We start from the raw sequence: 15,085 nt of genomic DNA, 5'->3' as shown, positions 1-15,085 counted from the left end.
GGCAACCCGGCTGACGGGCTCACGGGCAGTGGCATGGGCCGCTTCATTTCCTCATAGACCCTCGTGTTCTCGAACCCATATTACGCAAAACAAATGAATATATGCTTGAGATTCATTTCATGGTTTCGGCCAAGGGCATTATTCCTGTAATTATGCTACATTTTTACACACTTGTTCAAGCCCCAACGCAATACCTCTAAAAACGCGTTGTGGACGATCTATTATTCAACGTTCTCAGAACATTTCCACGCGAGCTGAGTCATAGTTTATAGCTTTCGATGCTTGGCGTACTCTGTTTACAAAATCTGTATCATGTTTCTCCATGTGTCCACAAGGTCGTCTCGTGCTGAAACACCGAACTATATTTTCATCAGCAAGAATAAAATGCGGATATATATCTTAAGTTTATATACCTGATTCCTCGTATGGCGATAGTGGGCAAAAAAAAAAAGACTTGTTGATATTGTCCGCGCAACATACTCTGCAGCAGCTTGCAATATCGGCCGCGACAGTGTGACTAAGTCATCGTTGAATGACGTACCATATGACGTCAGTCGACGTATCTGTCTTCTAGTGTTTTTTAATGGGAGCGACGCCGCCATTCCACAAGGCTCATGTAGCTTTTTACGGTCTCAATCCCTGTTTCAAATAGCTCTCACTAACATATTCTCAAACAGAAAAAAAAAGAAATGCACATAAGCTGAACATACCATAATTTAGAACAAATTTTAGGTAGCGGTGCGTACATATTCAATAGATGTTTTCGGTATATTTCATGCCAGTCTTCTTCTTACACACAATTTATGCTATTTGGACAGCTTTGAATTAGCGAAACCCCTAATTACCTACTGCAGTTTCTGATAGCATGATGCGTTAACAAAGGAGCATATATATGTAAAAATATCAACCTTATTTCTACACCATCATTACTGCAATTAAGGATTTGGGACCAACGCGGGCGGTAGAGATTATTCTTCTGCCCACCGACGGTAGTAATTGCATGAATATTGTCTAATATGCGTGTTGTTTCTATTTATAGTTTAGCGAGTTCCTTTGGATCTGTTGAACTTTGTGCACTGTCCCACTACGCATCTGTTGGAATGCGTTAAAATTCAAAGCGATTTTTTTCTGAAAGTGGGAGGTGGTACAAGAGGCTCTTAAGGCGTGCGTGAAAATGAAACATTTTTCTGCCTGAAGCTGACCTTTTCGACAGATAAGATCACTTCGCTTTGATGGAGTCATGGACTCATGTGGGCAGGTAAGGGTGAAGTTTATACCGCCCAATACCACGACTAATTTTACGGTAAACACGTATTTACCCAGGGAAACTGAAAAACGTAGTAACATATTTTTCCCCTTTTCTGTTTGGGTACACCTATTCATACAACAAAACATATAAAATGTTCTGATCTGTTCATGCCAGACCAAAAGTGAGTAAAAGTAGAAAGAGTAAAGCAAGAATAATGAGACAATGGGAAAAGAGACGGATTAGACAAAAATGATTCCAGCCTTTTGCCTAATGACGCTGCTCTAGGAATGTTGCCCTTTTCCCCTGGTGCTAAAATGTAATGCATAGTGTTTCTTTCTTTCTAATATCCTCGCTTTGGCGACTCGTGGAATATTTTCATAAAGAGATATTTTTCGCTGGATTCCAGCCGCATTGCTTATAAATTACAACTAGGCAATACCACTTTGGGTAATTTTTTTTGTCAGTGAAACTTGAAACTTGATCCTGTTAGGCCAATATAAATCTGCGAAAAAAGCTGCGCCCGACAATGGGCTTTTACTTCGTCGCCATAAGCATGTTCATTAGCAGTCTCATTACCTTCGTGCTTTGTAGAAGAACTGCAGCGAGAACTTTACGAAGAATTCGTGACTGCGCGTAAGAGCTTCGGATCGCAAAAAAAATAAAACTCTGGAAGGAAGAAAGTCTAGCCGACTGCAGAAAGAGCAGACGCAAGCGTCGGTATGTAGAAACTCAGAACGTGGGTCGATTGGGCGACTTACTTGAAATAATATTGTAGCTAAAATGAAAGAGAGACCACAAATAGAACACCCAGTGTTTTATGTCTTTAGCTTCCTTTGTTTTTGTGCAACTGATTCTTCTGGGATCTTGCGCATTGTAATGGCATGACTCAGGGGGTATGTAACATCTCCGTCTGGGTGTCTCACTTATATAGCTAACACGATAGTGGTGTAATTTTCTAGAAAAGTTTTCTGACGGCATACGATAATCTAATGTAAGTTCAGGCATTGGCACGCCTACACCTCTTGGAATAACATTAGAAGTTAACGGCGTTCCTCTCTGTATAATCCCGGCAGCGGCTGCCACATTTTCTATGGAAGTGAGAATGCTTGAGGTGCGTGTGCTTAGAGTATTGTGCACGTTTAAGAACAGGTGGTCCAAATTTCCGAAGCTCTTCACTACGGCGTCTCTCATAATCACATCGTGGTTTTCGGGACGTTAAACCTAAACAATCATCATCATCCTTTGCGTATTTTGCTCTGCGTGGGTCTTTTCACGCTACCCTGTTGAGCGTTCACGACACCACATGTATAGCTTCGGAGAAAAGAAGTTAAGGAGGTCGAAGGAAGTCAAACAGTTACACAGCATAAAACGTATCCCCAAATCTGTGCGGTATAGTAGGTCTTAACAGTCGTTTTACCAAAAGCTAGCACAATCTCAACGCCATAGAATTATTTGCGGTTGTCTGTAGCTGATAAACGAAGACAATGCAAACGGTCAGAAAGGAAACAATACGATAAAATGATTCAGGAGTAAAAGTGTAATGATAAATTAAGCAGCCGGCTATAGTTGACGAACAATACTGTAGCTCTTCCGAAGAAGACCAGTAAGTGCCACATTAAAGCCACTTGAGTAATTGCTACCACGTGTTCTAGTGTCTAAATTTCCGTACGACTATTAGGCCGGCCCTGGCAAGGTGTACAACACGCACCATTTATTGAGCCTCCTAAAAAATCATACCGCCGCGGCCGGAATTGAAACCACGACATTCGGTCATCAGCAGCGCACCGTACGCACCATACCACCAACTCGGACGACAGTTTGGATAGCAGTGGCAGGACCACAGCCATAGCACGCTTGAATCGTGTGTTCCAGCGGCGTTCTTGCGCCTGATATTGCGCTTGGCGTTAGCACGTGCATACACAAAAGAAATTAAGTATGAAAAAAAGCATAACTGATCGTTGTTTGATTACGTCATCAGATTTATTATACACCTGCAACGTTATTACATTCGGTGTACGTATTATCTTGGAGGAAAGACGAATGCGCATTTCGGCAAATCCTCCTTAATTGGCACTTCCCTGTCACGACAGTAGCTATCGTGTTAGAGCTGTGTATATTTTATGACCTCGAAGGAGCGTCACCTTTTTGTGTGTTCACCACTTGTAGCCACGCAGGCAACTGCAAGCGCTTTAGGATCCTTACTCTGATAGAGTTACCGCGGGCTTTTTCTTCAGTCGCGTAAATTTTCCTTGCCCTCACTACGAGAGGTGAATCTGGGAGATCTCACGAAGCAGTTTGTCGTAAACATAATATGCTGGGTTACAACCTGTGAAAAAGCGTACGCTCCGCCCACGAATCCACGGCTCCCCTGCCACTCACCCGTGAAAAACGGTCATGTTGGGTGGTTTCCAGTCACAACGTAAATACTTTTTCTTGCTAACGTCATTAATACGCGTATTAGAAGTTAAACGTTCGTCGTCATTGCCTATAAAACAGTATATTTTGCTGAGCATCATTCTCATAATCTCTCTCGAGTTTCATGATATACATCCCGGCTTTAATGTCCCAAAACCTTTATATGATTATGAGAGACGCTGTAGTAGAGGACTCCGAAATTATCGACCACCTGGTGTTCTCTACCTTTTGAAGTTTACTAGAACGTTCAAATTTCGAACAAAAAAACGTATAACCATTTTCGCTATGTACAAACGCTGACTCTCTGCGGCTTCCGCTTTAGTCCATCGACGCAGCTAACCAGTAGTGGCAGGGAAGGAAAGCCTTGAAGATTAGCTCGCAGACGTTCGACACTTTTCTTTGTGTATTTAGCATGTCAAATGAACAATATTTTACTTTAAGCTTTAGACAAAATTTTACAGGTTTTTCTGCATTGTGCACGCCCTTCTTTTACCCTAAAATGGAAGAAGAGGCTTTTCTTGTTCTCAGACAACTGAAAAACATGTTTTACGCTTCGGTGCTAGAGGATGTAAATGAAGTGACCGGAAGTGTCTCGAGGTGCAACGCTTGTCGCTTCCAAAAGGCGAATAAACTGTTGTGAACGCTAGAGAAGTGCATAACGTCACAAAACGAGGAAGCGATATTGGATGGAGCACTGATGCAAATTTGGTTTGGGATGTACGGCGACTGCGGTAGGTGGAGCACACATTTTGATTAGATTGCATCTGAGCGTAGTGCACTAAGAGCCGAAGTGACCGATGGCAATTGGACAGTTGCGGTCGGAAAGCTGGCGATCGCAACTGACCGCACAGCTTTGATCGCAACTGACCGCAACTGATCGCATAGCGTTGCGACCGCTACTGATCACTACATATGAACACGGATAACATTTCATACCGTACGTGCCGAAAGAAAAAAAAGTAATGTCTTTTGCTCGTGTTGAATGTTTTCAGCTTTCGCGATTTCATAATGAATATTGGTAACAACAAATCACTTTGCGTATTTACTTTATTTATTTATTAATTTATTGATTTATCTGCTCATTTTCTTGGTTGTGCTTACAAGCTATATACGGTTTCAATTTTAAAAACACCAGGACGTGTCATTTTCGGATAATACTTGTGACGCAGCTATTACTTCGATTTACTGTCAATTCTTAATTTCTTTGTTCAGTTCAATTTTACTTTAGTGCAGTAACAGTGTGACAGCTGAAGTAAGACGTGGTCCACTGCTGACCTGCAGGTCGCGGGATTGAATCTGGGCCGTGGCGGGCGCAATTTCTATAGAGGCGATCGACAATGCTATGGAGGCCCGTGTATACTTAGACTTAAATGCACGGTAAAGAACCGCAGTGTGGTATAAACTTTCGTAGCCCTCTACAATACGGCGTCTATCATAACGAAGTGGTGCTTTTGACATGACAAAGGCCAACAATAGTTATGATGCCCTGAAATTTCTCACATGGTGAGCTGCACATATAGTTGTAATAGATGCATGGCAAACTATGCTAACTGCGTAGCGAACGATGCAACAAACGTTAAACTTTCCCATTACTAAACAAAGCCTGTTGGCAATGAAGGGCCATATGCTGAAAAAGTGAATCCAGTTTGTGGCAAACTTCTCCGCTCCTACAACCAGTAGCCCGAGTGCGTGCAGTGTATGCCCGGGCAGAAGCGAAAGGCCCGTTTTTTGGTATTCGTAAGTGACGTCGAACGGCGCAAATCGTACCCTTCAACTTTTCTTCCCTTTATTGATGCAGCGCCAGCTTTCAATCCCCGTGAGTTACCGTACTTCCCAGTTTTATTATTTAACTTTTGCGGGCCCACACGGCGCAGGCGGTTTGTCGCCAAGAGGCATTGACTTGCAGATGTGGGCATGCGAAATGATCGACGGAGTCGCCCTTCTCGCGCGCTTCTTCTTCTGTTCTTATTATTACGTTGTGCGCCAGCCTTCGGACCAACTCATATTGGCGCGGACCCTCCCTGTCTGTCGATCACGAAAAAAAAAACAGTAATCGCGACAATCGTGCTGTCCGCCTCCTACTGGACAGGCGCTTGCTGTCACGAGGAGGAATGACCGATTTCACTCAGTTCCTTTCTCATTGAAACGCAAGGCCACGTCCCTCACGTCAGCTTTCTTGTCGGTATTGTCTTACCGCGAATTCAGAAGACAAAAACTCAATCGCAAGGGCATGCCGGAAAATGAAGGACCATTGCCTGTACGTTTGTGTACGCACCCTCGGGATGTAACGATTATTCCATGACAGGTATCTGTCCGATAGAAGGTGCGTTTCAAAGCTGCACACACAGATCCTCAAGGTATGTTTTGCTATTGTTCTTGCTATCAAGCAATATTGTTTTGCTATCTACCTTCTAGCTTCCGTATGACGATTTCTCAAGATTTAAAAACCAGAGTCACGCACGGTCTTTCGAACACACGATGCTTTAAATAATTTAACGCGACAGCATTTAGGAGCTGGTTTTGTATCGGTATCGGAGTCGGCATCAGCGTCGGCGTCTTTGTTAGCAATAAGTAAGCGCTGTCCGTGAGCGAAAAACAGAGAAATATGCAATTAAAATGAACAAAAAAACCTTCCGTTTGGGTGGGAATCTGAATTAGTCCTTCTGCATTGCCAGCAGATGGTGTGCCAAGGAGCCACATCATTTTTTTATTACCAGTTTGACAAAGCTTACAAAGAGTTACGCCATTAGAGGTCAATATTTGAGAAAAATAAAACAATATGTGAATGTTATGTAGTAGTTGGAGTATTCTAAACGACTCTATTTGTATATAGTAGAAGCGCACAGTCATGCCATGTTGCAAACTTGTAAATCGCACAACGAGTGAGTGTTTGAAAGGCCCACCTATTACAAAGCGCTCCGGCATATTAGTTCAGCAGCAGCTGCATAAGTTCGGGTGTAGACTTGAGGACACTAAGTGGGTCTTTCACTAATTCGCAGAAGGAGAAAGTTTAGTGTCATGGACACTTCTCAAATGTACTCGCCATAGGGAAATCAAAGCCTGAAAGCGGGCCACAAAAGTGTCTTTTCTTGCGACATGGATAAGTGTCAACCGACAAGCAAAGTAAGGCTAGCGATTGAAAAGACGATGCGAACACGTACCATTGCACTCTCGCGTGCTACTCTTAAAAAGGGAAATCTCAAGCACACGAAGTCTGCCATGTGAACTTTCACGTTTATTCCGATCGGAACACTCTGCATGTGTGTGCATGTGTATTTTTTGTGCGTGCATGTGTATTTCAACCATTTTTTATCTCTCTATATCATTTTTCCGGTCCCCATTTCCCAACCCCTGTACAGGGTAGCAAATAAGTTCTTCTAAGTTAACTTCCCTGTCTTTTCCTTTTATTTATTTCTCTCTCTCTTCACGTATATTACCTGTGTGCATGTAATTAACGTCCAACGCGAACGTTGAGAAACGTACAAACTAAGGTATTTCGAATACCCCGCTAACATGTTGAAAGAAAAGTGGAAATGGTGGAAACGTATGTAAAGCTCAAAGTAAGAACATAGTTTAATAAGTGCTGTAGTTTAACGTTGAAGAAGAAAGTCTAGAGAAAAAAGGTGGGGAGGTTAACCAGTACAGGATAACCGGTTTGCTACCCTACTCGTAGGAACGGGATGAGAGAGATTGAGAGAGTGATGGAGTGTGACTGACTACGTGCTTGAGTGTGATGTGTGATGTGCTGTCTTTACTTATTTTCCCTCTCTTTTCTGTCCCTCTGTTTAACGTGAAAAAACGGCGATGTGATTATGAAGATTGCCGCAGGGAAGGCTAACTAGTTCAACCAGGCATTTCGAGCTCCCGGCGTTCTTTGAAGTGCACCTACGGCTAAGTAGGCGTACCTGAAGCGTTTCACCTCCGTTTCACCTCCAATATGGCCTCCGCGACCCGCATTTGACCTCGCGAGCTTCGAGAAAAAACTAAATTCAATACCCGGTATGAGCAAGCAAAAAAATAAAAAGAGATTTGTTGAGAAATATAAATAATCAAAAGAAATCCTGTAGTACGACAGATTTTTTTTGTAATCAAACGAGTTTCCCGTGTATCGCTATAGTCATCTTTTCTAGAATAAAGCAGTGCACTATGCTTCGATAAGCAGCCCAGTTTCTGTGCTGCTGTAAGATAAGGGCCGACGCAGCGGTGGGAAATGACTGCGGAGACGTCCGCGCTCATGCAACAGTGTGGGCTTGTTTGTATGTTTTGCTCAAGTCCTTGTCCATCATCTGCACGCTGGAAATTTTCCGGAGATGTAATCAGTGCTTAGAGATATAGTATTCTTCGAGGGAGAACCGGAAGCATGGGCCTGCAACGAAAAAATTCCCATAACGCACTTGACTAGACACTGCTTCTGATCTCCAACTTCTTTGTCTTGTTTACCAAGCTCACAAAAAAGTTCATTGCAGAATCTGCACAGCAAGGCGGAGTTTCGTTTGGTCTATCTAGAAAAAAAGTGCTTAATGATTTAGAGTACTTAGTACTCCACTATGGGAGAGCATGCCGTCCCAGAAGGTAGATCTGTTGGTTCCAAGAGTGTGATACGACCGTGAAGTGAAATTAGGAGTCACTTACAGACTGAAGTGTGACTAGAGCCTCCGCGTAAGCTCGCAGTCGGCCGCACGACGTCGCCATAATATAAATCTCAATCTGCCCACTGAAAAAAAAAAATATTTTGCGATTTGTTCTATATTGAGAACGCGTATACACTTTGACCTTATCGTACGTGTTTCGCGTCTTGTGTAGGAAGGATTTAAAAAAAAAACTGAGGGAGCCTGTAACTTCTGTAATATTTTGGGCCATTTAATTTGATCGTATTCGTATTCTATAGAATAGCTGGCTCTAATGTCACCTGCATTACTATGCTACTGCAGTTGCAGAAAAATAAAAGGCTGAAAGAACAAGACGTGTCAATCAAGGCCCGGTGTGCACTTTAAAATATCTAATGTAATTGGTTATATTAACAGTTCCGAAAAATTCACCGTTTCAATATCAAAAGTTTGAAACAAACATTTCACAATGTCCCCCGAAGAAAAGCCTGACTTTTTCTTCGAGCCCCCCGCAAGGCGTGCGTAATCAATTCGGTGTCACAAGAATTGTTTACCATTTGTGCATTGACGTCAAGCTATTGGAGAAAGTGAAGCGGAAACTAAATTACTACTAATTATAAAATCGTGTGACAAGTGTCACGGAATCTACAAGATGTTTTATCTCGACCAAAGCTCCCCAAAAATTCAAGAAGTGCCGGGTAGACTGCAAACTTGAAAAGTATCTACAAAATGGGAACTTCCGCTACATCATATGTGCATATTCACTAAACCTAAGTCATTTCAGAATGACTACTTTCCCAAAACTATGTAGCATACTGGCACATACTTTCTTCAAATACAGCCATTATGTCACCAAACTTCGTTCAAGCTTTAGAAGACTATATTTTTTTTAGATCGCATGTTTTCTTAGTGCAGATGTTTCATTTCTCTATGTATGAGCGCTATTAATTTTATGCATTCGCGTACGTTCAAAACTGTACCACTGCATTTATTAAATCATCCTTCTTCTTTTGTGTGTTCTGCCTTCTTGCATGCTAAGTCCAAGTTGGCCTGTTGTATTTTGAAATAGACGAATAGATAAATATTACACATGACATGCTTTATATTTATTCGAACACAAGCTATATAAAGACGCTGAACGCTGAGTCATTATTGATGAATTCTTTCAAAAACCTGGCTTCTGAGTGTGGCTTTACGCTAATAGGAAGTTCGCTTGCTAGTTTGTTGTAGGTGTGTGTCATCACCAACTCCAATATACTGTTCCAGCACTTGTGCTATAAGCTCGAGTCAAAGATGCTAACGCACATATTTGCTTTTTCGCAGTTAGAGTTTATCCCTTGTATTTGAAATTCATTTTTTTCTCAGTGCGCATGGCTTCAGCGGGCCTATAGCTGTCGCTTGCGGGGATCACATGCTGTCTTCTTCACCTGGCGAATAATCCAGGCAATACCACATATTGTATAGCCAGCTCTAGCATATTAAGCGCACACTCGCGTCAAAGAGATGTCATCTTATACTCTTGTTATTTGAGTGCCTTTATGATGATATTAGGTACGCGCATCACTACTATGACTAGAGAAACACGATAAAAACCAGGTGTAAAACGTAGCAGATGAGAAATAGCAACAAGTGTAAAATAGGAAGAAAAATAGAAGCCAGTAGAAGCAAAACGAAAAAAATTGCAGAAGAAACTGGAAAAGAGAATATGAAATAAAGAGGGAAAGAAAGAGAAAACAGAAGAGAAACAACAAAGGCTGCCCAGCTCCGCCATTCTTTCAGGCTTGTCATTGGTATGGCGAATCTGCATGCCTTCATTTTTAAACGTCGTCTGTGTTTCCATTTGCATCCACAAGTCATTGCTAGCAGGCTGAAGTGTAAAGGCTATTTCGATATTAAAATACACCGTCACCTATTGCTCTTAGTCAGCGTTGTTTGTGCCTAAAGTTTGATCGCCGATTCCGTATAAGTTATGCTGGCCGAACGTGGTAACCACTACAAAGCCACTTGTTTTTTGTTATTCACGTTATGGGCCCATAGAGGCCAGCCGGCGGCATACCTTCATGATTACATCATTCCTTTAATCTATTCCGCTGAAACTCATCGAACAACTGCATTTCCAGGAAAGCATGTATGTCACGTACTCTGAACGCGACTGTTTTCTTCTTTTTCTGAGTCCCTGTCGCACTAACCGCAGGAGCTGTTTGGACATGGCCGGATGTCGGGCTCCAGGCTGCCGGCCCTGTTGCAATGGGCGCCATGTGCTCTTTTCGCCAGTCTTGTCTTGCACCTTGCGGGCACTCTTCGGCCATTCTGCCGATCACGTAGCGGGCCATCTCTGAAGAGCCGCTGATTACGAAGATAGAGAGAAACAGAGAGGGACAAACAAGAAGAATAAAGCCACACACACACCCCGCAATAGCAGCAGCTGCTGCTGCTACTGCTGCATCCGACGACCAGCCGGCCTTTGGTAAGTTCATACTAGCACTCGCTGCTGCTGGCAACACTGCATACTTGAAACTTGCCATGCGTAAAGACAACGTTTCAATCAGAAGGGGACGGAAGTGCAGAAATATATGAAATTAGTTGGTGTGGTGTGAGGTGCGAGAGAGAGAGAGAGAACAAAATGAGGGAAAGGAAAGGAGGTTAACCAGGAATTGGAGCATCCGGTTTGCTACCCTGCATTAAGGGAAGAGAGAATGGGGAATAAAGATGGGAAAGAAAGCAAAGAGCGAAGTCGACGCGCGAAATAAAAAAACATAAAAAAATGAGCTGAGGTGCTATAGCCTATTCAATAGGCCACTACCACCGCAATAAATTAAGTAAGGCCTTCAGTAATTTTCTGTGCGAAGACAGATTATGTCGCCTTTCAAGCACTGACTGTTCTGACAAGAATTTCTCGTCAATACGAGCTAAAACAGCAGCTAGCTGCCGTCTTTGCACGCTGCAACAAGGGCAAAATAATGACATAAATTGGAGGAACACAGTAATTGGTTCGTTAATTAACCTTCATTCAAGCACATGGGTGCCATTTAAAATTGTCCCTTTCTGAAATGCAGCTGTCGTGTCTGGGAAGAGGGGAAGCAATTTCTTGCAATCTATTATTCAAGGCGGCCCTCGTTATCGCCGACAAACTGCGTGCGCGTGACCCTAGTTCAAACAAGCACAGGAGAGGTTCAACCATAGGCCTACGCCGCGTTCCCCTTCAGTGAGGGTGGTGAAGGTTCGTTGCAGCGGCCTCTTCTCTATTACTTCAATGTGTGGGGCTGACTTTGCCCTCTCCTTAGGTTACTAAGAGTCCCCCCTCTCCCCCATGCGCACTCCTATGGGTTTATTAAGCAAAAATGGCGGCCAGCCTTAAAGATCCCCTTTGCTGATTAAGGATGGAGGCCCACCCCTTCTACCTCGCACGCTTGCGTATGGGCAGAGTGGTACCTCGATACGCATAATCAGAGTCGAAGCGCAAATGAATTGTGTGAAAACAGTCTTTAGATGATAACATTCGTTGGACTCTAACATGAAGTGGCTACAAATAATTATATACACAGTACTGTTCATAAAGGGGACAGGAATCACCATAGGAATGAATCATTTGAACCACATATCTTTTTTGGGAGCAGCAACTGTTCGCACCATTCCCAAGTACACACAATAGGCATTTTCTTCTCGTTTTATGTTTTTCCAACACACGAGACTACGAAGTCGAAAGTTTAGGTAACACTAACTCTAGCAAGATAACGAGCCGCCTGCTAGAGAGCCGGCTGCCGCCAGTTACATTCCTTTTAAATGCGAAGCATTTATTACGGAACTTCGGCGACTTTGAGCCTATCTATCTATCTATCTGGCACTTACGTTTGGAGGTCTCGTGGTCACCCCCTTAACTTGGCGTGAAACAAAATTAGAAGGGTAAGGTAGGATGTTTGACGATTATGAAGCGCTGGTCAAGACATGAATAATGTCACAATCCCGTCACGTACGTCGTCAAACACTTCCCGCCAGACAGTGGCACATACACACGGGCGGGTATGCGCCGCTGGCATGCGGGTATGTGCCACAGGTGATTGACACTTAGTATTTACCCAGGAACGACGATAATACGCATTGGTAATTTTAACGGGCGAGCGTTAAGAAATACCCGACATCGGTAGCGTCCACCCGACGAACGTGAAGAATAAATGTCAGGGTCCCAGCTGGAATTGAACCCAAGCATTCTGCGTGGCAATGAAGCATTCTACCACAGAGCTACGCCAGATCTCGGAAGTACATTTCAAATAGACGCATGTTTTATAGACGCTAATCTTTGTGAAACGTCAATAGTTGTTGCAATGCTGCCTACCCACGTTTATAAAAATTACATATGCACTCCATTGAAAAAGCCGTCACGTTGAGTTTACGTCAATTGGTCTTAGTTGTCATGTGTTCAAGTTGATTTATGTAGCAGTGTCCAGGGCGAGCATCTTCGCGAGCATCAGCGCTTCATATCAGCTTCTGGTGTTGCTAATACGCATGTTCCAGTTGGCATGGTAGCGCAAGTGCGAGCAACTGGTTCTATAAACATCTGCAACTCATCAACATGTGTCTGTGCGTGCAACATTTGTAGATATATTTAGCGTCATTTCATGACGTGTCGCTCAATAAAAAAAAGTGCAATGTGGTCACCTTCCCTCCGCATGCTTCGCATAACGTCGCTTCCCAGGTAGTACGTGGAATCTATCGAATGTTTTAGCGTGGTTTTAATGGGCGATTAAGCCAGTGACACGTCACTGCTCGACTTAGCTGCAAAAAAATTGAATCGAAAAAAAATGTACGGGCAAGAAGGCAGAATACATGTGTTTCCCCGTCTCAATGACGCCGCAGCGACGGCATAGGCGACGGGCGTCATAGATTCTCCGCAAACACGTGTAGCCGCTTGCACCTTCGCATGACTTCTTGGGTGCCACGGCGTTCACCGCCTACACGACATCAATTTTTCTAAAGTACCCAGACGGAAGGCGACGCCTGTGGCCTTCCCTATACGTTCGACTCCGGTCGATGGAACGCAATTTGCTTAATGCCGGGACGCCAAAATAGCGCCCCGTCACGACGAATATTTAGGGCTATCACTGTCATCTTCATTGATATTTTTTATCCCGCTGAGCATATGCTTAATCAGGCGTATTTATCATGTCAGTAAGCTATATTCCCTACATATATGGGCTATAATGAATTAAGCGTTCAACGTTGCCCCGCCGTGGTGGTCTATACTAGTGGCTAAGGTACTCGGCTGCTGACCCGCAGGTCACGGGATCGAATCCCGGCTGCGGCAGCTGCGTTTCTGATGGAGGTGGAAATGTTGTAGGCCCGTATGCTAAGGTTTAGATGCACGTTAAAGAACCCTAGGTGGTCGCAATTTCCAGATCCCTCCACTACGGCGTCTCTCATAATCATATGGTGGTTTTGGGACCTTAAACCCCACATATCAATCAATCAGCGTTTAACATTGTGCTTCTATAGCGTCTTCCGCCTTATGGAGAGACGCCTCGCAGCTTTAAAACGAGAGTTAAACATAAATAAGTTTAGCTTCAGTGGTGAAATAGACATAAAGTGTCCAAAATACGGTAACAGGCGCTTTCTAAGATAAACAAGCTCGGTACCTATTGATCCACGTAGTCTAATATTTATTACGTAATATAGAGTAGGCTAGAGTGGAGGGGCCTTCTCAATTGTTGGAAGCTTGATTTCGCTCAACGTGGCTCTGAATGTACACTGCACATACGTCTCTCTCTTTCTCTCTCTCTCTCTTTGTTTGTTTCCATAAGTTTTGAACAAGGGATACGCAATCACGGAACTGTATCCGTGCCTTTTAGCCCCAGTAAAGGGAATGAATAAATTGTTTCTGCCTGTTCTGAAATCACCAAAGCGAGGCTGGTATGACTGATAAAGACAGCATGATACGCAGTAATGCAACCTATCGAACTAAGTCAGCCAACTGACGTTTGCTCGTCTCCTTATAGCCTCGAAGGTTTTAGTTCACTTTAGGTGACGCAGCGTCACCTAAAGTGAACTAAAATCTTTATGGCAGTAGGGAAAAGTTGGTTTAGGATACCTGCATAGTGGATGCGTGATACATGTTTCGAATTTTCTACAGGTTTTTACTGCAACCTCACGTGACTTTAGACTTCCGGTCTCGCTTATGAAACATGCAAAGGATATACATGGGTTACATAACGCGGCTTTAGTGATTCAAGGCTTATACGGCTGCAGCGCATGCGCGTTGAAGCTAGTATTAGGGCTGAACATCTGGAAAATTAACGCTTAGGGGGCAAGAAAGCACAAGAAACTCTAACCTTTCACGAAAAGCTGATGGCACTATAATCCGCTTGCGGATTTATTGAAATGTGGCTCGAGCCTTACGTGGAATAAAACTGAAACTTTTATTGTTCCTATGAACACACTTCTGGGATTGGCAGAGCAGTTGTTAAAGTTTCGAGCCAATACTTCGTGCCGGTAAGGTAGTTGGCTAAGAAAAGGACACTTTGTTCATTAGTGTGCAACGCATGGTTTCCCGTGGTCCAATTTCTCATTGTTTGGGGAAAGAGGAAGGAACAGGAGGAAAAGGAAAGGCATGGATGTTAAGTAGTCTAAACAACCGATATGCTGCCCTGCACTGGGGACAGGAATGAAGGAGTTTGAAAGATAAAGGGAGAAGGGGGATATGAGAGCAAGCATACACAAAGTCGCACTTCGGTCATCATAAATGTTTTAGGGTAAAGTGGAGTAAAATACAACAAAAATTTAAAATGATCAATATTGCTTTTATTTCACTCATTACGATTAA

The 15,085-nt window shown here is 43.3% G+C and overlaps 1 protein-coding gene across 10 annotated transcripts in view; it reads left to right on the top strand.

Annotated features, from left to right (window-relative positions):
• The window catches only part of LOC119177796 (calcitonin gene-related peptide type 1 receptor), a 199,082-nt gene that overhangs the window by 88,572 nt on the left and 95,425 nt on the right, over positions 1-15,085 (top strand). For 9 of the 10 annotated variants that reach the window (XR_012888842.1, XR_012888841.1, XM_075883487.1 and 6 more), the window contains exon 2: positions 10,466-10,738. The exons of the other annotated variant lie outside the window; for it this stretch is intronic. The gene's annotated coding sequence lies outside the window, so the exon portion shown is untranslated. The remainder of the gene's footprint in view (positions 1-10,465; positions 10,739-15,085) is intronic. 10 annotated transcript variants of the gene reach the window in all.

Source organism: Rhipicephalus microplus, unplaced genomic scaffold (assembly GCF_043290135.1).
Source record: "Rhipicephalus microplus isolate Deutch F79 unplaced genomic scaffold, USDA_Rmic scaffold_18, whole genome shotgun sequence".
NCBI classification, from domain to species: Eukaryota; Metazoa; Arthropoda; class Arachnida; order Ixodida; family Ixodidae; genus Rhipicephalus; species Rhipicephalus microplus.
This window is presented reverse-complemented; position numbering and strand designations above follow the sequence as displayed.